At 40.5% G+C, this 22162-nt stretch overlaps 1 protein-coding gene across 2 annotated transcripts in view; it reads left to right on the top strand.

Moving 5' to 3' along the window:
• The first annotated feature begins 3766 nt into the window (after window positions 1–3766).
• LHFPL2 (LHFPL tetraspan subfamily member 2) overlaps window positions 3767–22162 on the top strand; it is a 117807-nt gene continuing 99411 nt past the window's right edge. For both annotated transcript variants that reach the window (XM_058424089.1, XM_040090207.2), the window contains exon 1: window positions 3767–3812. The gene's annotated coding sequence lies outside the window, so the exon portion shown is untranslated. The remainder of the gene's footprint in view (window positions 3813–22162) is intronic.

The following is a 22162-nucleotide window of genomic DNA, read 5'->3' as shown; positions in this document are numbered from 1 at the left end:
TCCTTCACAGTGAGAATATTTTGGAAAAGCAGCCACTTGAAAAATGAAACCAAAATACTAGAAACAAAAAGCAACAGGAAAGTAAGTGCAATGAGGGAACAAATCTAGTATGTATATATCTGAAGCTTAAAAAGTTGAGATCGATTTGCTCTTTATTCCAACTATTAATTCCAGCGTGCATGCATGATATTCACTTTGCTGATTTTTAGCTTTTTGTAGGCTCTCTATATAAATTTTTGTATCTTCTCCAATATTTTTAATAGTTTCCAGTGACTATTCACAGGCTAAGTGGGAACATCATTTTGTGCCAAATGGTGTCTGTTCTCCTTTCCAACATGTATGTTATTTGCTAGTTACTTGGATGTCATAGTCTCTTTGGTTGTACTTTCTGCTATCCTGTTTTGTCTTCCCTGTCTATATTCTATTCTTACAACCTTCAGAGAATGTTTTCTGGGCCACATCCAAGGCTGTATTTGTTCAGGTGAACTTCAGGAAATTTCAGGGTAAAATAATCCTTCATTCTAACAGTCCATGGAGAATTTAAATCAATCAATCAAAATGAGATCAGTTATTACTGTCTGGGTTATAAGTAAACATATATTTGGGGAGGAGAACTGTCTAAACAAATTAATGCCTATGAAGTTAATACTTGGAAAGATCTATGAGTGAGAGGAAAAAACATTATATCATCTTTTTCATCTCATATATTACTTAATCCAAAGTGTGCTTGTTTGACGTATCTGTTTCCTGTTTGGATAATGTGTATTTGCTAAGTTCTGGTGATGAGTTATTTGTTTGTGCAGTTGGGCTTAAGATAAGCTAAATAAAAATGTTCAGAGCTGCACATCAAAGCCAATATAGTAATTAGTTAGCATTAAACCCCACCTCCTCAGAGAGAAGGAAATACCAAGTTCCTCACACCAATTCCAAATAAAGAAGTGTTCAAATTAAGAAAATTATATGCTATGCTTAGATCTGCCAGGGTCTCAATCCTTGGCCTTCAGACCACATCAGGGGATTTCAGCGTGCTGCTTCCTACCTGCTTGTGAAAACCGCCTGCTTGTGGCTGTTTCTCTAAGTCACACACTTGTTCAGCTCCACAACCTAATGCACTGAGCTTGCCACACAAGTTTCTGCATCCAGTGTGCTAAAAAGTACCTGTAACCATACGTGCTGTGGACCAGAGAGGATCCAGTGGGGTCAGAATATCCATTAGCCCAAATTAAAATGTTCTAAGCCATGGTTGCCCTTTGTGTTACATGCAGTGCTGTAAGTCAGTAACAAGTTTCTTAAAAACTTTATCATACTGTTCCGTGGGTTATAATTTGCTTATTATCAGGCATCATCTTTCCCGTTAGTAATTGCTTCATCCAGTGGCTAAGCCTGCTCATTACCACTAACTGATAGCGGCACTGTGTAATTGTTGCTACTGTGTAGTTTCAAATAGCAAACAATTTTTAAACAATTAATGGAGGAGGAAGAAAAAGCCACTGCTGCTGCTGGATCCACTAGTGCAGCAACCATCACAACATCACTCTTTATATCCAATCTGTGAATTGCTATGAGACTTACCTGTGATTTGAACACATGCATGTGTCTATGTTTAAAAGCTGACTTCATAAATTAAGATTATAGGAATGCTTTAATAATTATTTCCCTTCACTCTACAAAAGCTTTATTAAATCAATTAGCGTTTTACTTCATCTCTTTATGAGTTAATAGATACATCTTTTAAAAATAGTGGGAAGACTTTATACTTCCTGAGTTCACATTATTTTTGTAATATCCCGGTTCTATCTTTTTGAAACAGCAGGGAGTATGCATCAATTTCAGAATAAAGATGATCCAAAAGTAGCAGACCTATGTATTGTGGGTCTTAGCTCAAAGTGCACTCCAAAACTGGAATGCAAAAGGCCTCGTAGGTTTTTAAAACTGATATGACTACTATATTAATTTTATGTTATTGAATAATGTTGTCAGTGCGCTATTTGTGTGAAGTCTCTAGGGTTAAAATATTCTTTAAAGAGATGTTTATTTTTGGACAGACCTATTGAGTTGTCTCCTATTGTATGTTAAATTAGCTGCTCTTAAAGGTCACAGAGAGTTCAGCTTTACAAAGACACCCTTTTTTTGTAGAAAATTAATTTTCAGACTCTCTAATGGGAACATTCAAAAATGTCTGTGATGAAACTTTTTTTGGAATATATATTTGATGACTTGTCCAGGAAGAGGGAAAATAATGTAAGGACACAAGTTTGGGCAATAATCAGATGATTTTTTTCAGTAAGTGTAAGAGTTGCATATTTTTTTATTGTTTCTGCCATAGGAACATAATTCTTGGGAGTTTTGTATCTGTTGTTTCTTCCTCAACCTATGTACTTGGGAAAACATTTACTGACTTTTGGTTTCCTGAGCAGCAGACACCAATTAAAAAAGCACAGATCCAGCAACTGGGTCCAGTCGGATGGAATGTGCTCTTGCAGAGTTGAAGACTTTTGAGTCCCAAGCAGTCAGGATCAGTCTGCATTGATTCCTCTGTATCATGGCAGTAAAAGGATAATTTAGTCAAAAGTGATAGCTTCAAGTAAATGGAGTGTTTGTGAAAGATACTGTTCTGACAGCAGTGAAAAGAGAACTCCTTACATTTTCCCAGGAGGACGGGTGGCTTTAGCTGCACCAATCAAGTTTTGCACTGGCGTAGCACTTCATTTACATCTCTGCGATACCCAGAGTGATTTATTTTATTGACCAACTTAGCAGCTGGTTTTATCTGTTGCAGCAGCCAGTTCCAGTCTAGCAAGTGAAGCTGACACTGAGATGAGCTGTATGAAGTTAGACACCTGTCATCCACTTACAACGAGCAGCATATTACACAAGGGTGCAACAATGGGGGGATAGCAGAGGAATGCAGGGACATGTCCAAGCCTAAACTTTCATTTTCCCTGCAGATGCTTTAATTGAGTATCACCGCTTGGCATTAGACATCTCAAGATACTTTAAAAATTACAAATTTCTGGAAAAGCACGGGTCATCAAGAGTGTTGCTTTGAAACTGGAAGAGTGTTAAATATGATTTTAAGGGGCTATCTGTGGGAAATTAATTGTTCTAAGGGGAAAAAATTTGAAAGCAGAAGCATTGTAGACTTTTTAGACATTCTCTTGCAATGTAAATTTTATTTCCCAAGATCTACACCAAGAGGAATTTTCGGAGACAGGAGGAGTTGCTGTTTACCATTCCTGCTTTCCATCCAGAGCGTCCACCGCGGCCAGGTGCGGCGGGGCAGACTGATGCGAAGTGCACTAGGGCAGTGCCGGGCCTGACGCTGCCAGTCGTGCTGCTCAGCCCGTTCTCCGCCGGACGGGGCAGATGGAGAACCCTCGGTTACTCAGACGCCGGGACGGCGGGGCAGCGGTTCTTTGGGCTCTTTCCAAAGCCCCTCTCCCGGCTGCGATATCGACCGGGGCACGCCGGCCTGTCCACGGCCGCTCAGCCTCCACGCCCGGGCCCGGCTCTCGCCCGGCCCCGCTCCGGGCGCTTCCCCAGGGCCGGCGGTGTGGGAGAGGGGGACGTCAGTGTGAGGGGGCCGGTCCTGGGCAGGGCAGGGCGCCCGCGGCCCGTCCCTCCCCGCCCCTCGCCGCGGCTCCCTCCCTCCGGCTGGGGGCGGCCGGGTCGGCCTCGCCGGGATCCCATTCCTCCTCCCTCGGTGCATGGTCGCGGCGGGAGCGGAGGAGGGTGAGCCCGGCGGGGCGCGGGCCGGAGGCGGCGGCGAGAGCGGAGCCCCAGCGCGGAGAAACCGCCTCTGCCCGGCAGAGGTGAGGCAGCGGCACCGCTGAAGTTGTGCGGGCTTGGGAGGACGGGCGGGGACGACGGGGACCGCTGGCTGCGCTTCCATTCATTGCCCGAGCGGCGGCCGGGCTGCTGCTCCTCCCCGGGCCGGGGCTGCAGCTTTAGGGACAGGCCGAGGAGAAGCCGCGGCGGGACGGGGCACGGCGCGGAGGTGGCGACAGGGACCGGGGCCGTGGCGCCAGCCAGAACCGCCCGGCGACAGCCGGGGCAGCGGCGGAGCGGGAGGGCGCCCGGGCGCTTTTCCCTCGGGGACCCAGGGCGCGACCCGGCGAGGCGCCCGCGGCCGCCGGGCTGCCTCCTTCCCTCGCTGCCTCCTTCCCTCGCTCCCTCCTTCCCTCGCTGCCTCCTTCCCGTTCCCCTCCCTCCCTCCCTGCAGCACGGCGGTCCTGCCGAGCAGCCGCTCCCGGCGGGACGCGGCTCTCTCCGGCCCGCGGGCGGGACGCGGCCGCGCTCCGCGCACACGTCCGGCACCGCGGGGCGGCCGCGCTCCCTCCGCGCCGTCGGGAGCGGGGCGGGGACGGGAGGGCACCGCCCGTCGGGGGGCCCCGGTCGGCTTCGTGCGGGACGGGCAGCGGGAGTCGGGCTGCCCCTGGGCGGGGCACCTGCAGTCTCTCCCCGCGGGCGCGGAGCTTCTGGGCTCTCCTCGAGCTGCCTCAGGGAGCGAGGGTTCAAAGCTCATCTGGGTGCCTTCACATCGCTGACCACTTCTTAATACTCGTCGTGTTTCTGGGACCAGTTTTTGAAGGATGTGTGTATGTGTTTGGGGTTTTACAGCCCTTCAAGGAAGGGCATGAAGCAGGTGACACAGGTTACGGGTGCACCCGTTTTTTGGTAGTTAAGGTGTCATTCCAAAGGCGCTCAGTAGCACACCGGTGAGGTTGGATCCCATAATTCAGAAGTTGTGGGCGCACTGGAGCAGCATCAAGTAAAACAGTATGGGCTGGCAGTGCCATGTCCAGACAAGTGCACACGCTCCCAGTACCTGGTGGCAGAGCAGCAGCGTTGCACCATCATAGTGAGTTTATACCAAGCCAGAACGAAGCAGACACGACGCTGCAAGTGTGCGCATCCTAATGAGAGATGTGTTAGTAGGAATAAATGAGCGCAATTACAAAGCTCCAGCTGACCTCATCCAGAAGAAAATATTATATATGTTAATTACAAGGTTTGGCTTTCTTGGGGAAACATTTTTAGGCTCCATTACAGATCCCTTAATGAAGGTGTCTGCTTGGTCCCAGTCCTGCAGTGGGTTCTGACTGCTCAAGCTCATACCTGGAAGGGGCCCCGTTGTTTTCATGGGTTTGCTTTGGTCACAGAAACCTTATAGTCCTTCTAGTAATTCACAGAGACCTAAATTTACGCTGTGCACAAAGAGTGGCTAATTGGGAAAGGCCAGTGACATTCTGTTTTATTTTTCTGAATAAAATATACTGCAAAATATAATCCAAATTAATCTCTGGGACCTTCTTGGGTATTTTATCCATGTTCATGCCTTGTTAGGTCAGGGTATAGGCAGACTGTTAAGGCAGTTGTTAATGACAGAGTTTATCTCAAACACAGTTTCATGGGACCATTGCTCAGTTTTTCATTCCATGGGCTAGTTGCAGCCACTCCAGCTTTAATCACGTTGTTGCTTTCTTCACAGGATTTCTCCCTCTGAGTCATGGATTTATGGGTTTAATCAGTATGTAGGAAATTGCCCACTTTATCTTTTTTTTTTTTTTTTTTTTTTTTTAGTTAATCATCTGTTTTTATTAAGCATTCTGGGAAATGTTTGTATGATGATGTACCCACACGTCAGGCAAGTAGTAGTAGTGTGTCATTTTCTTTCAGGACTGTAAATCTCTGGGAATGGATGCAGCATTGCTGTGTAAGAATGTTACAGCTACTTTTGTTACTCATTTAATCAAAGCATAGTTCCTCCACATCTTCTAAGACACTCTTGCTTGTGCTGGGCTGGTAAGTTAGGATCAGAAGTACTGCTGGCAGAGGCTGAAAGGAAGCCCATAATTGCCATGATCCTTTTTCATGTTCTAGCTTGTAGCTGTGAAGATTGCTTGTGGTGCTCTGTAATACAGTAGGACAATGACTTATTAACTGCTACATGTTATTGCATCAGCAGAACCTGAGTGAGCTGCAGGTGACTCTATAGCTGGCAACCCGGCAAGAAACCTGTTGTTTTATTTTCCATATGGTGCAGACATTGCTGTTCCGATAATTACATGGAGAGGAGGATTCGTTATTTTCCTGAGTGTTTTGGAGAACAGAATTATTATTCATCAGAACTGGTGTTTCCAGAAGATTCTTCTTTGTTAGGCATTGAATACCCATTGGAGGGCTCCCCAGTAAAAGAGAAGTGGTGGTTGCAACAAGGGGATGTGTTGAACACAGGATGGCAGCTCCTAGCTAATGTAACATTTATAGTTGTCCACTACAGGCAAAAAAACCTTCAGTTTCCAGGAATTTTACCCTCAGCATCTTAAACCCAACTTGTTTCAAGAGTCTCTCCACACAGGAGTAGCCCCTGGTGAAGCTGCTGTTTGCCTCGGGGCTGTTTGCTAGAGCTTGAAGTGTGAGGGTGAGGATGGCTGCTCCACTGTCCCTCACTGTCCTCACCTCCTACGCACACACGCGTGTACATGCCCAGGCACAAGCACACACAGCTCCTCTTGTTGGCTGACCCTTCACACCATCCAGCCTGTGGGGACGAGAGCAGTGCTCAGCTTCTCACTGCTGGTGGCAATAAGAGAAACTCTTTTATGTCCCCATTCCTTCCCTGTGAACAAGGGCTTTCTGTGTCTTCCTTTGTCCTGCTTTCTCTGTGTTTTCACTGCCTCTGTTCCCTCTCAGGGGTTCCCATTTCTCTGCTTTTTTCCTACAGGATAAATCATTTTGGGGTGTCGGCATTTTGAACTCGTTTGGGAAGGGTAGAGGTGGAAAGCGGCTCGAAGGTGTTACTGATCCTCAGAGCCCTTTTTTGTTGCAAAGACAATTGCTGATGTGATTGTCGTTGACAAGTCTGTTAAAATAATACCAAAGACTTTTGCTTAGATTATTTCTTCCTTCTGGCTTTCCAGCATTCTTGAAAATTGGCAGGATTCTCCTGAGTTGTGGTGCCTAAAATCTGCCCTGGGAAAGTGGAACTAACAGGATGTAGTCTTCCAAAATCACTGTCCTACATACGGCTGAATTGGAATAAAGCTGAATGTAGGGCATTTGTAAAGCCCAGATTAAAAAAATAGTATTGTTATCCCTCGCCTTTTAAAATTGCTCAGGAGATGTGGCCAGATACTGTGAAAGCTGTCTGGACAAGTACTATTTTCCTGTTTTGTAAGTAAAGTGCTGTTTTCATGTTATACTGCTGACAGAAGGTGATGCATTTGGGGGAAAAAAAAAAAAAGCAGATCTGAGGTCTTAATTACTTTTTAATTTGCCTTTGTTTCTCCTAACAATTCTAGCAGTTGAGACATTAACATGGATAAGTATTTCAACATCAGTTAATCAGAGAGTAATCAATTTTCCTAGAAGTATTTTCCTAAAAGACATTTTTGTGGAAGGTAATTCCAAAGGAAACTAAACACACAGTGGAAAAGTAATTAAATTATAAATATGCTGCAATGGCAAACAGCTGACTGCAAATGTACCTGATCTATGCGAGTGGATTGGGAATGTACCTGAAATTCTGAACTGTGGCAATATATATAGCAGCTGAACAGTTACAGTATTCATGACTGAGTACAAATAAATCACAGCAAAAGATATTTAGAGACTGTTGTGCTGTTCACATAATCAATAGGTTCCAGTTTTTGATTCACTAATGTCATTGAAAAATTCAGGAAAAAAAAACCAAAACAAAAACAAACCACCCCAAACAAACAAAAACAAACAAAAACCAAACAAACACACCACCCCCCCACCCCCCCACCCCCCCCCCCCCAAAATATGGTGTGTTGCTAAAGATTAATTTCTCCAGTTTTCGTTGTCTTCTGATTTGCATAATCATACTGTCTTCAGCTTGGAGCTCTATAGTTAAAATTGATGTGGGCTCTTCAAAGGAGAATCCAGAATATTTAAGACATTGATGCATGAGAGAAATGCTGCAGCAATTTGTTCCCTAAAATATTTCTTGTGCATTTTGGTTTACATGTTGTTGGTTGGAGTTTCTTTAAGGGTTTGTCTGAAGCCCATGTTGAAAACACAGGAACTAAATGATAAACTGTGAGAATGAAATCCTATAAAAGGAACAAAAAATGTCTTGGAGAAAGCATAATTTTGTGATGCAGCCAGTGAGAGCGCTATAATAGATGAACCCAAGCACACAAGGAAGGCTTATTTTAGCTGATTTTTTTTTTTCACCTTTAACAGCTTCTAGTGCTAAGAAAGAATAGATGAAGCAGCTGTACAATCTCCTTTGTCATTTGTGTCACTGCTCTATTTCAGATTTCTTTGTCTTAACACTGTCATCTTAAAGATGGTGAAGGTATTTTCGAACTGATGCGTTCTATGTGGTATCTTACATCTTACTGATGTATATGGCTTGGATTTTAATTAAAGTAGTAGCTTTAGAGTTGCATGCACCATTGCATACTTTGTGTGATTTCTTGTACATAATTCCTAAAATTCAGCAGTAAGTACTAATTGCTGTCATTCCGTTCCAGATTAACAGGCGTACGTTTTGTGGATAAAGTAATATACAATTGATACTTACCTTGAAGTTTGACTGTGGCTTGTCATCTTTTTCATTCCTTTTGATCCCAAGTAGCTTTTTCTGTAAGGGTGCTTTCAGAGAAAATCCTGTGAGTTTACTGCTAATAGAAATGGTCAATATGGTAATTGTAGCAATTATAACCAGAGCCTGGTCTGAACTGGATGTTGCATTACTTTATTAAAAGCCATACAGTTTTTAACTCTGCTTCATTTGAGCAGTGTGACTTCGCCGGGTGGTTGAGACTTTGGCTAGCTGTGCCAGAGCTTTCTTGGTTCAGCTTTCAATGATAATCCCTTAAACCTGTTTGGAAAGAATCACCTGTGATGTGGGAAGATAAATTCAGTCTCTGTATTTATTTGATCTTCTGCTGAGATTGCTTATAGGGTGCCAGTTGGTGCCATCTGTGTTTATAGATTTTGCAATAGTATTCACTGGGAGATTATCTGAAAGCCAAATCAGTTTACACAGGTCAGTGAATTGCAGCTTGCAAGGCTTATGTCTGGGATCATTCTAAACAGGTTTTTCGGACTTTTCATTGAACTATCATTTGTCTAAACTTGACCTCATCACTAAAGTGTGTGATGGTGATAATGCACCAGTATTATATGTTGGTAGATACATTTGCCTTCAGTGGTTATGGATGGTTATGTACTCTTGTTTTGTCTCTTAGCATGTGCCTATTACTTCGATACATCATCTGCAAATAGTGTGTGGAGGGAAGGCTGTGCCAAAAGTTCTTTCATATAAAGGGGTGGTGTTTTTTATTTAATGTTTATTAAGTCATATATATATATAGAATATATATGTGTGTGTTGTGTGTGTGTGTGTATATATATATACACACAGCGTTGTAAATATAGTTACTGTTCCTGCAGTTAAAGTACCCGTAAAAGAGAAGGTGATGCAGATAAGAATACATATTCTGTCAGATATTAAGAGTTTATTATTTATTATTGACGTTCTGGTTTCAGTTGAATTGAGAGTTGTTTTCCTCCATAACAGCTGATGCATTCCTGTGTTTTGGGTTTATTATGAGACTAATATTGATACCAGAATGATGTTTTTGTTGTTGCTGAGCTGTAGTCACACGAAGTCCTGGACTTTTCAGCTTCTCATGCTCTGATAGCAAGTAGACTGGGGCAAACAAGAAGTCGGAAGGAGATGCAGCCAAGATAGGTGACCACAGCAGACCCCAGGGATGTTTTACACCCTGAGCACACATTGTGCTCAGCAGTAAAGCTGGGGGAAGAAGAAGAAGAAGAGGATTGCAGTGAGGGCGTTTGTCGTCCCAAGTCACTGTTACCTGTGATGGAGCCCTGCTGTTGTGGCGATGGATGAACGCTGGCCCGCTCATGTGAAGCATCGGTTGAATTCCCTGTTTTGCTTTGCTTATGTGCATGCCTTTGCTTTACCTAATAAAGTGTGATGAGTTTTATAATTTTCCTTCTTCTGATTCTTTTCCCCATCCCCACAAGGGAGAGTGAGTCACAGTCGTGACAGCTAAAGCAATATTTGTACAGAGTATCTCAACAAAGTTCAGTGTGCAAAGAATGGCAGCAACTTTCTGCACAACTCTCTAGTACTGATGAATAATGCATACTGAATTATACTTGAAATATGAATAAATATTGGAGCATATCTTGTGCAAATAGTCTAGTTCTTACAGTCTTCTAACAAAACTTTTCCCAGAAAATAAGGCAGCAGGTATACATGGTCATCGTGACAATAGAGTTACAAATTGTACCTCTGCTTCAAAATAGCCAGCTGATAAAACCTGAATGTTATTTTGCAGAAGCAGGTCTGAGCAATTTCAAGTGTACAAGAAAATTTTAAATGTAAATTCTAGTTTAAATATGGCAATATATTCTTTTATTTTGCATGTTGAAAATAGTAGCATATATTTTAATTTTATATTCAGTCATATTTGTGGATCTGTTTCTGTGCTCTTAGAAAGTTGAGTTCAGCCTAAGTGGTGGGATAAATTTGGCATAATAGTAAAAATTTCATGCATTCTTATATCTCTTCTTACATCTTTGTCGCTCTGTGTCTTCTGATTTTTTTCCAGCTAGTTTTTCTCTGCTATGGTTTACCTTTAAGGAGTTAGCAAAGGTCTCATTTTTCTCTGTTTTAGGGCTTTTAAAGGTGCTGCTAGACACAGTACATGACAGCTGGCGTGTAATATACTCCATGGACTGCCCAGCTGATTGCGCTGCTAAGATGGTAGATCATTTAGAGGTACCCAGTTTGCAGAAGTGTGGATGAGGTTTGTGTTGTGTATACATGTTCAATCATTAGTCATGATCATGACTGCATAAGATCAGTGCAGTTACCTTACCAATCTTTACATCTAAGTGGCCCAGACTGCATTCCATGACAGCCCTGACAGCTTGAATTAGAGCTTGCCTTTTATTGCAGCTGAATTTGGAGACCAGAAATATCCAGCCTTTCTTGAGCTTGGTTACTGCAAGAATGGTACATGTTAATGTGAAAGAGTGAAAGTCCTGTCTAAAACAGAGTTTTAGGAGTATTCTAATTTTTTGGTGCTTGACCAGCCTGTGTCAACAGTTTACCTTTTTTTTCTGTTTCTCATTGCATACATTGAACAGTAGATAAACAACCCTTAAGAGTGCATTAGGACTGTCTCACATATTCATGTGCTCTGTACTCTGTGTGGTATGCCTCTGCTTCCCAACCAGATTTAAAGAATGTCCAGGCAAGGTCAGAGAATAGAAGTCCACATTTTCAGCAAAATGTCTCCAGCTCATGGCTGGTGGTCCTTCATTCTTTCCACAGGCTTCTTGGAGTTGGGCAAGGAGAGGGTCTCAATAAATAATTCATTTGTGAGCAGGTTGTATCTTCTTTTTTTTCCAGGGCAACCAATCCAGTAGCTCCCTTTAACGTCCCCCTTTTTAATTTTGTCGTTGTTAAATCATTGAGAGGAAGAGCTTCCACCTGACATCCCAAGAAAATCTGACAAGGATAGGACTAGAAGAGACACTGTGGTGTAATCTACCCCATTCTTCTGCCTCAGATTAAGATCATCTGTATCTGTCATCTGTGACTTGTTCTCAGGAACTCAGTGGTCTCCCCTACATTATCATGATGTGAAAACTTCCTTTGTATGTGTCCCAATTCATACCTTTCCTGTAGTAGATTTTAATCTGCTTTTTTTCACATCACAGGTGCTGGGTTTTGTACACCAGTTATTTTTGTTGCTTTTCTTTGGGTTACCTTTCATTACTTCTCGTCTATTTTGTTTGTCCAGTTAAGAATATATTTGTCTTGAGGCTCTAATGATGTAAAATAAAACAGAACGGTATCCTCTTCAGACTTACTGACACAATGAGGATATTCTTTTCAGCACTGTGACTCTCTTCAGCGGTTAAATTGGTGAGGAGAAGAGACAACTGGCATGTGATGACACTTTTATAAAAACATGAATGGTGTGGTGAGCGGCTTAGGGATAAGTTGTTCATTTTCTCTCCCAGTACAAGAGCTAATGAGCATGAAAATGAAACTAGCAGGTGTTGGGTTTGGAATAGCAGAAAGAGGAACTTTGTCATGCCCATTTTAAGTGGTGTAACTCCACAGAATGTTGTAGATACTGAAAATCTATACCAATTTGAAGTGAAACTGGAATTTTCTGAATTAATTTAAAAAAAAAAAATCATGGAAAGATAGTCTCTAAGAGATTGTTAAATACATAAGCATGACCTCTGGCTTTGAAAGTCCCTGAGCTGCAAATTATTGGAGACAAGCGTATTTGGGGAAAGTATGACTAAACGATTACACTATTCTCATGCTCTTCCCCAGACATCTGCTTTTGGCTGCGCTTGGAGACAGAGGTACTGAGTAGAAGATTTGACCTGGCATAATTTTAGATTTGTCCTTTTAAATTGTAAAAACTCAAGACCCATTTTTCTATGAGTTAACAGCTCAGGGTAGCATCTGCAACCCTTGTACTTTTTAGACCAAAAGCCTCCAATCCATTTCCTGTGTAATTTAAGACAGAAGAACTTTCTTAATAAAACACAAAGATTACCATGAGCATTTGTCTCCTGCCAGTTGGCGTCAACTGCAAATTATGTTTCATTTCAGTCATGCTAAACTGCCAGATGAGATAATACATATTGTCTCATTTAGGCAATCTAAGCAGCTATGTCTGTAATCCTAACTTAGCTTTTCTGATTTATTTTGTCCTACGTGTGTGTGAAATTCTATTTAATATGAATTTTTTTTGGTTTTTTGCCCATCTCCCCTCTACTGTAGATACATTTTCACTGCTTACATGAACACATACGACATGAGATTCCCTGCAGAGCTGAAAGCCTTTATGCCACTGATGAGGACAGAGCAGTATAGATGGAGGAGGATGCTGTGTTACTCTTTACCCTGCAGACACTGATTTACTGGCTTGATTTAGATTGTTGATTCAATGGAACGTTTTTAGGGCGCTTTTGGGTTGATCAAAGCCCATAATCACATGATGCAAATGTCTCATGTAAATATAACATTTCATCCCCAGTTTTAAGATTAACCTTATACTAGTAGGTTTTCTGCTCTGTCAGGTGTTGCCCATCTCTCTGTGACTGTGACAATACCTGAACAGATATTGTTTGTACTTTTTCAGCTGATGTGAAATTGGCTTGAATGCAGCATCCTGAACTCAGGCAAACTTAACAGAAATGTGCTTATGTCTGCACTGGCTCGGGCATAAATTCATATTGCATAGTGATCATACAAAATGGTAATGTACCAAATGGTAATCTGGCACTAATGAAGACACAGCCATGTGTTGCACATGCCTTCTTTACTCTTCTTGTATGTGTCTTCTTTACTCTTCATGTATTAATAAGTTTACCTCATTTTGGCTGGGTTTTCCAGAGTGAGTATGGGGGTTATATTAAGGGTTTTCCCTCAAGACTCTTAGGCTGCTCCATGTTTTACCCCATAAATGTTTCCTCTATTCTTGTAATACCAAATAAACAATTTTACATTCCCCCTCTCAGTGGTTTGGGGCATGAGGAAAAGCAGTTTTGCCAGGAGGTGGAAACTCTGTGCAGTGATCATAGTGGCGGTGAGGGTGTTTTATACCAGGTGTTAGGCTGTTCTGTGTTACTGGTGGTTGAGTTCCCAGATTTATCTAGTGCTGAATAAAACCAGTAGAGGCTGGGATGAAGAGGCAAGGATCATGCAGGTGTTAGTAAGTTCCTTCCCGAGCCTCTGTAGTCTGTAACTACACCTGCTATTGGGGTAAATTGATCATACTTTGACTCCGTACACTTTGCTTCATGTACCAGAGTGGGCTTTATTTGAAATCTGTGGCTTTGGAGGGGGGAATGGGAAAGCAACCTTTTGGTTTGCGTAGGTGAGACTGATGAAGTTTGTTGTAAATAACTGTGAGTGCTGTTCTGTTATTGTTAGGATATTTGTATATAGTAACTACTTTGATCTCTACACACCAAGCTAACATTCATTAATATTAGTACAGCAAAATTGTTTTCTGACTACTTTAAGACAGTAGGACACTCTAGAAGGATTCTTTTGTTCAAATATCATTTGATACCTGCAAATATTTGAACTGATGATGTACTTGCATAGAGCAAATAGAATTCTCTTTTCTGAAGGATTATTAAAGCTGTGCCAAATTCAGTTAGTCACAGTCAACAGCATCACAGCTGGGCATTTTGGAACTGATAAAGGAAACTATTCTGTTTAGGCAGTAAAATTTTCCAGCTCTTCTATTGGGCTAAAACACCTCTCCTGTATGGGCAGAGAAAGACTGAGCTGTCTTTAACTGATAATGTTTACAAGTGTTCCAGGTAACATGAAGCTACTGTTTGGGTATCTAACTATCATTTAGCTGAAGAAAACTGCAAGGTTCTTTGCCAGAGATTTGGGGAATGTATGGGAGAGGCTCATACTTTAGATTTGATCTGTGAAAATAGTAAACAAAAGAATATAATGGTTTTTCTCCATTTAGTCTTTTGCTATTGAGTTATGCTGAAAAAGAAAAAAAAAAAAAACGGAAAAAAAAAAGTGCATTGTATCCAGGTAGCTATCAAAATTGATTGTTCATTGACTTCAGATATTCATTGAAATCAGGATGGAAAAGTTCAGATTTGAGTCAAACCAAACAATTTGGAAAACAAATCTCTCTCTTTCTGATGTACCTTCCTTTACTGGAAAGACTGAACAAAAACTGATCATTATCAGTGCTGTCATTACTCTGTTGTGTTCTTCTGTATCTGATAATGTGAAATGCTAATTAGAAGCACCGGTTAATTAAAATCTAGTATATCAGATTCTTGTCTGTTTGGGTCGAGGCATCATTTATCAGCTGAAGAGAGCAGTATATGTATAAACAACTTTGTAGAAGTGTAATATACTCCACATTCTCTCCAAAGGTCTTCAGATGTTGCTACTCAAAGGAGGAAATTGATAATTGGGGAATGAGCACTTATAGTCCCCGTGTATGGTGAAGTGGTTTGCAGTCTGGGGGGAAACAAAATTATCTGCTACTTACTTTTTGTGGGCTGTCTTAGACCCATTATGTGTCCTTCTTCAGTCAAATTCTCAGAAATAAGAAGTTTCTTTTTTAGAAAGCAGAAGCTTGTTTTTGAGTTTGGTTCCTGTGGTTTTCAGCATAGCCTCAGAAGCTTGGAAATCACTGTGTGTCTTCTTATTTAAAGAGGAAGCAGGTATGGTCAAACATTTGCTTTCTCTAAAGGATCTGTAATTTGTAAGACTAACAAAAGATTCATTACATTAAGTAGGAACAAACAAGCATTTAACAGGGCTTAATATACAGAGATGTCTTGAAGAGTCCTCTGCATGGGGCACTGTAGTCACAAAGAGAGGAGAAGGCAGAAGGTCCAAGTGACAGTGCAAGGGTGGATATTAGGGCTCAACAGACAAACTCCAAAATCTGGGCTCCTCCTGGCAAAACCTGCAGATCTCTTGCCCCAGTGACCCTGCTTTGTGAGCTTCTTTGCTCAGGACGGGGAGCATTCTTTTGTCTTTGGATAGCCACAGGCTAATTGATTTTGCTTGAGAGAAGCAAAGAGTGTATCTATTAATTTCCATTTATCTCATTACATGATGACAGAAATAGTCTTTGTGCTGATCTTGCAGCGAAGCTGGTGTCCTGCTTAAGGAACAACAGATAGATCCACCTGCCTCTCCTGTCTGCTGCTCACAAATGGCAACTTGATAAAGTCCCTTTGCTGTACACCACTGTTCTGGTTTTGCATATAACTCTAAATTAATTATTTTATCCTGGATGAGTTCTATGTCCTTGTAGCTCTGAATTTAACCAGTTCAAATTGTGTGTTTCTGTAGTTTTAACATGTGTACACCATTAACGGTTTAGTAATGTAGTATAGTCTTCGTCTGTGAACCAAGAGAGGAATGAATGTTGCTGCTCAGCATTGTTGTTAGTGAGTAGAGGCTGATTTTAATCTCTAAATCTTTCTTTTCTCATGCATAGTTTATTTTAGTTGTTTTTATTTGTGTGTGTGTGTTTTCATTTGACTGAAATTAAGATTCAAAGCAGAAGACTACCGTAGTCAGCATGAAACTGTCTATATGCTGCAGAAGGGACATCTATTCCTCACAGTGGAATAAATGCTTAAGTAGTTGGTCCATCCCCCTGGACTGTGGATCTGTTGAGAGCCAAGTTTTTGAATGACTCCTATGTAATCTATCTTATTTTGAAGATAGGGGTTTTTTTGTTAGTTAGTTAGTTAGTTAGTTTGTTTGTTTTTGTTGGGGTTTTTTTTTTGGAAAGGGCAGACATACCTAACTGTCAGCCAGTTGGAGGAGAAGCAGCTGTTGAATGAAAAATTTCATATTCCTTCTTCTGTAATTTAACGTGATCAAGAAGTAGTTGGTTTTCCTTTTCCTTGGTTTCCTTTGCATTGCTGGCTGGCACAATATCATCCATACCCACTTTTGTGGTTGTTGACTGTGGCTCAGAGACCTTTGTAGTTCTGAGGGCTTTTGCATCTTGAAGTTTTTAAAAGTTAATGAAGCAGTCAACAGAAAGCTTGATCTAAAAATCATTTTACTTCTCCTGTTTGCATTGGCTTATTGGGGAGTTCAAGCCTGTGAAGAGGCCTGTAGCAATTCCTGCATCCTCAAATGCCACTGGGATAGCTGGTGTTGAGTCTGGTAGTTCTTGCTGGTAACCATTTGGTGAATTTCTTTGTCTCCTTTTCCAGCCATATGTAAGTGATCTGAGCGTTGCCCTGGGTGGGTGAGTTGCTTCATCCCTAATATGTGTGACTTTCTGGAGGGAGTGTGTGGTTCAAGAGACCTCACAGATTTCCTGAACATGGCCCACACTGTAGTTGTGTCTGTTATTTATTATATCCTTTCAGAAACAGAAGATAAACTAGATTCCCTAATGACTATGTTTTTTCATATATTTAGATGAGTTTCTGTCTGTAGAGGGGAGATATTTTGGCTCCCTTTCACTTATTTTTCTGTGTACTAATGTTTTCACATAGCTCAGCTGCAAGATTCACCACCTACGTGTTGGTTTGTTCCAGCGTAAGATATATTGCTGTTTGAATATGTGAATAGTTAATTTTTTTAAACATGTACACTGTCTGGAAAATATTACAAAAGCAAATGGTTGTGTGTTGCAGTTTTTATGATACTTAATATTTATAATTATGTAGTTGTTTGTTGCATTGGTAACTTTTGAGATGTATTTTGAATGTCACAAAAACCCCACAATCCTAATTTTAATTGATTGGACACGTGAGAAGTAGTGTTTGACCATAATTGGCAGGCAGAAAACTAAATCTGTGAAGAAAATATCATCAGATATAGACATCATAGTATCATCCCTCATTCAGCATCAAGCCTCCCAAATTAAGTAAGAGGAAGAAACATATAGAGTTTTATCTTTAAATATGTTATTTAATACTATGCAGCTATGCAGTTTAAACTAAAAAGAAAATGGGTCTGAGAGATGTAAAAAGTATTAAAAGCTAGGAAAATCTGTAAGATCGGAATTTGAGGTAGTAATGAAAAAAGATGAGTTCCAGTTGTATGCAAAAATATTCTAGGGATCAACAAAGGGGACAAAAGAAAAAGTGTTTATTTCCTGCTTTATAAACAGTTCTTTTTTTCAGAGTACAATTACATCTGTTGGAATTGCAGGCATTTCAAGGTACCTGTTATGAAAAGTTGTTGATGGACTCATAGGAATTAAGAAGAAGGTGTCAAAAGGATCAAAGGGTTGGTGGGATGATTTATGAGGAAAACAAAACTACTCTCAATGGCCTTTTTGAACAGTGGTGAAATTAAGTCAAAGAAGCAAGGTGATAATGAAATTAAGAAAACGTGGGCTGTGTGTCAGTGTTATTTTTTGTATTAAAGTAATTTTCTCTGGAACTCTTTCCCATCAAATACAAAAAATTGCATTAGTCTGATACAATAAAATTAAATGGGTTGCTTTGTTCAGAAAGCAGTGCTGTAATGAGCAGTCTTGCATGATCCTAAACTGAGCAGTCTGTCTGTTCCCTATCTCCAATTTCTGAGAGCCATCTGTGGGGATTGTGTTGTTTTTAGATGAACTTTAGCTTCATTAGTGCTAAAGTTTGCTAGTTCTTGAATTTGTGTTAGAAGTTGTTATGGAAATATTTGCCAAATATTGATTTTAATATGAAGAATCTACATGGCAATACTTAGATGTGTAGGTTTATAGTTCATCCCTTTCATTCTCCATGTCTGGGAAACTTTCATGTGTGATGTCAGATGGTTCACGTAATCATTCACTGGAAATTTTAAATGTAACCATTAGGCAATGAACTAGATCAAACAAAACAAACAAATATGATCTCCGCTTTAAAAAATGGGGAAGTGTTAATGCAAAATTTTTTGAACAGAAGGAGTAGCTGAGGTATTTCCATTCCTCTTCCAAAACCTCATAACTATATCTCTTCTTATGAATTAATGAGTACTGCTCACTGCTCACTTCTCAGATAACTCAGTGACCAATTGCATTTGTAGTCGTACAGTCTTCTGGAGTTTTCTTAAGAGGTGGGTTGGAACACTGCCAGGAATTGTGGTTTATTAAATTAATTATCCCTGATAAATATGAATTTTGAAGTTATGAGGCACCCGCTTACTTCATAATTTGAGGAAGCTTTCTGTGATTCTGTCTGCTTTCCTTTATTGTTTGTGCATTTACAATCGATACTTTAGAAAGATGAATGTTGCCCAAAAAACGGACACAATTAAAAGTTTGTGAGAGCAAGGTTAGCTCATCCCTTTTTACAGTTACTTCATTCATTGTGTTGTTGAACTGTTAGGCTTTTTAAATTGCTTGAATGGTTTGACTTTAAAAAGAGCAACCAATTCCTGAGCTTGTCCATATTCTGGCATGGCTGCTATTGAGAAAAAGTGCTTCTAAGAAACCTCAGTATTCTGAAACATTACTGAGGGACATTGTTTTGCAATTAGGAAAACATGTACAGGATCAGTTGGTCTTTCATTTATAGTTAGGGGTATTTTTTAACATGAAACTTTAAAGCACATTCTGTGAACTAACAGTTTTATTCTAAAACAGACTGCAATAATATCTTTGCTTTCTTTTTATTATGGATGATGGAAAATTAGATTTTAAGTTGGACTTTGTTTTGATAGGAACAGAATAGCAGAGAATTGAGTGATCAGTTTCTTGGTAAAATTTCAAGTATTGTTTTTTGTATTGAAATTATGCTTGTTAAACAGAGCATCTGTCTTGTTTCAGCTGAAATGAAGATAATTGCTTCAAAAAAGTGCATGTTCACTTTAGTATCTTGAATTTTTTTATCTCCTACTCCCATCAGTCCCTCAGAGCATGTTTTTATTATTCCTTTAGTCAAGTAATAAAGCTTATGTTAAGCATTTGAGAAAGAAATGGGTGTAGATAATAGTGAGAGAGAGATTTACTTAAGAGATCTGTTCTTGGTTGGGGTGGGGTTTTTTGTGTTTGGGGATTTAAAATGTTTTGGGGGCTTTTAGTTTGGGGGGGGTTGCTTTTTTTTGTTTTGTTTGTTTGGTTGGGCTTTTTTACTTTTTTGTTGTTGTTGTTTCAGGGGCTTTTTGGGGGGATTGGTTGTGGGGTTTTTGTTTGTTTTGTTTTTTGGTGGGTCTTGTTTGTTTTTTTTGTGTTTTTTTGGTTGGTCTGGCTTCGGCAGAAGAAGAATGTTCTGAGTCTGCATGTCGGCAGCTTTGGAGAAGGGTGTCCCATGCAGGGAGGCTTTCTTGAGGTACCAAGTGAACATATTTTTCAGTCATATTCAGGCATATTTTTCAGTCATTTAGAAAAGCCTAATTATGTTCATTTAACTAACCTATTTATTTATTTAATATAGCATTGAAGACAAGTTCTTATAGCATGGTAAGCCTGTGTAACAGATACACCATGAGCTGTCTGAGATACACTTTCAGATGTTTTCGGGAGAACTGCAGTTGTTATGGTGACAGGACAGTGTTTTCCTCCTGGGTTTTAAAAAACAAAAGGGAACTGGAGTATGTTAAATAACACTAGGAGTGTTCTATCTACTGCTCTTTCTCTTCAGGAGGGATTACTGTTTAATGTTGTCCACAGATGAATAGTGTTGAATGGAGGCCTATAATGCAGTGTTGAGCTCCTGCTGATGAGAATTTTAGGTGTTTTTGAAGTTATCTCAGAAGCTGACTGACGAGATGTAATCTTCCTTTCCTTTATAAAACTCTGCTTAGTGACACTTTAGGAAAATAGCAACATCAATTATAACATGAACTAGTGCTGAAAATTTTAATAACTAGGAATAACTGTAGACAGGCTTTAGCTATATATTTGTGTTTCAAGTTTAGGTGGATCTGTTAATCTAAAAGTGAAAAAAATTACTTTTCTGGGAAGCGTTGAAAGACTGATGAGCCATTTGGCAGTGATGATGTTGCAGTACCCCAGAAATCTGTCTTAAATTGAGAAGTATTATGAAGGGTAAGAGGAGGTGAGTTGAAACGTATGGTTTCCACTCATCAAAATCATACATGGTATATATGCTTAGGATCTCATAGATGTGAAGAAATTAGTTCTGCATGTGCAGAAATGGAAATTGTGTGCTGGAAATTTAATTAAAAACTCCAGTCCAGTGTAGTTGGTGCAGTCACAGTTAAAGCCCTTCACCAGCAGTAACTGCTCCGTGCCCATTTTCAGTTGTCCTAAAATTCTGCAAGAACATCCAGTTTTTTGTAAATTATTTGAGAGCATACAGTTGCTGGAGGGCTTGTGGGTACCAGTGTCTGGTCTTTAGCTGTTGTATGCAGCTCTGCAGTAGATTCTTAATTTTAAGGGCTTTGCAGAGCATCCCTGCTCATCATGACACAACTCAAAATGCTTCCCAGTGCCACCTATTAAATTTCAGATGTCTGTTCTAGGATACACAGTACTGTCTGTATTAAATCTGAAATTACAAAAATAGTAGGTTTTTACATTAATCATTTGTGGTTTAAATTATTAGGGGAGGATAGTCATCAGTGTTTTCAGAATTTAGTCCCCTTCTATTTCCCTTCACAGGTGACTTCAGTCTTTGGATACTGAAGAGTCACCTACAAATCTTCTTTAGGAGAAGTTAAAGCTCTGCCCTTTGACTTTGATTGTTCTGATCAGGACAGGTGCTCAGGGCTGTTGAGCTTTTTCTATAAGAAGCAAATAGAACTGCACATTACAGTCTGTGCATTAATATGAATGACATAACTGTAAATGAAGGAGCAAAACCAACAAGATATTTATAATTAGGGTTGTTATGAGATACTGTAGCTCTTATCACAAATCTGCAACAAATTATGCTCCAGTCCAATAACTACAGCCATAAACAGAATCCATTAAAATCACCAAGGCCAAAGAAAGTGCATTCAGAAAATTTGGAAAAGTTGAGCAGTTGAATTCTCTGTTCTGTTGACGCTATTTACATCACCATCCTCTCCACCTTTCCCACCATTTTTTTGCTTTTCCCCTCCTGGAAAAGTTTCAGGGACTAGAATATGACATAAGTGTTCTGTCTCTAGTTTATTAGATTACATGTGATGACTTAATGTTGTACAATGGGCTTATGGGCTGGATCTGTGCTTTGTTATGGGCTGCTGGGGAGGGGAGGTGAGGAAGACAGCTGGATGTACAGAAGTGTGAGTGGGCTGTGCTGTCAGCCCTGAGCAGTCAGCATGCCCTTACCTGAGGAGGTAAGAGCAGGTTGAAGGTAGCAGGCAGTGATACACTGGGAATGGTCACTGGCTCCCATTGTCAGTAGTTTCGGTGCATCAAGCTGTGGTAGGCAGCAGTTTTTCACTCCTCAGGCAGTGGCTACTACCCTGAAAATCACACTCTTCTTCCTCCAGGGAAACAGTGCTGGGTGGACTGGATAGAAATGCTGGAAAAAGCAGGCTTTATGTATGACATGGGGCTGTCTTTGGTGGGATTGAGTAAACAGTCAGTAGGATAAGTGTATAAAACTAATGCTGGCTGTTACAGGCTTGTGGAAAATTCATCTGATGAAAATTTCTAGGTTGTTTTTTATGTGAAGTGACAAGTTCACTTGATGGATAAAGCTGTATAATAGGTTTAGG

Source organism: Hirundo rustica, chromosome Z, assembly GCF_015227805.2.
Source record: "Hirundo rustica isolate bHirRus1 chromosome Z, bHirRus1.pri.v3, whole genome shotgun sequence".
Taxonomy (NCBI): domain Eukaryota; kingdom Metazoa; phylum Chordata; class Aves; order Passeriformes; family Hirundinidae; genus Hirundo; species Hirundo rustica.
The sequence above is the reverse complement of the archived record's forward strand: the minus strand, read 5'-3'. Positions and strand labels throughout refer to the sequence as shown.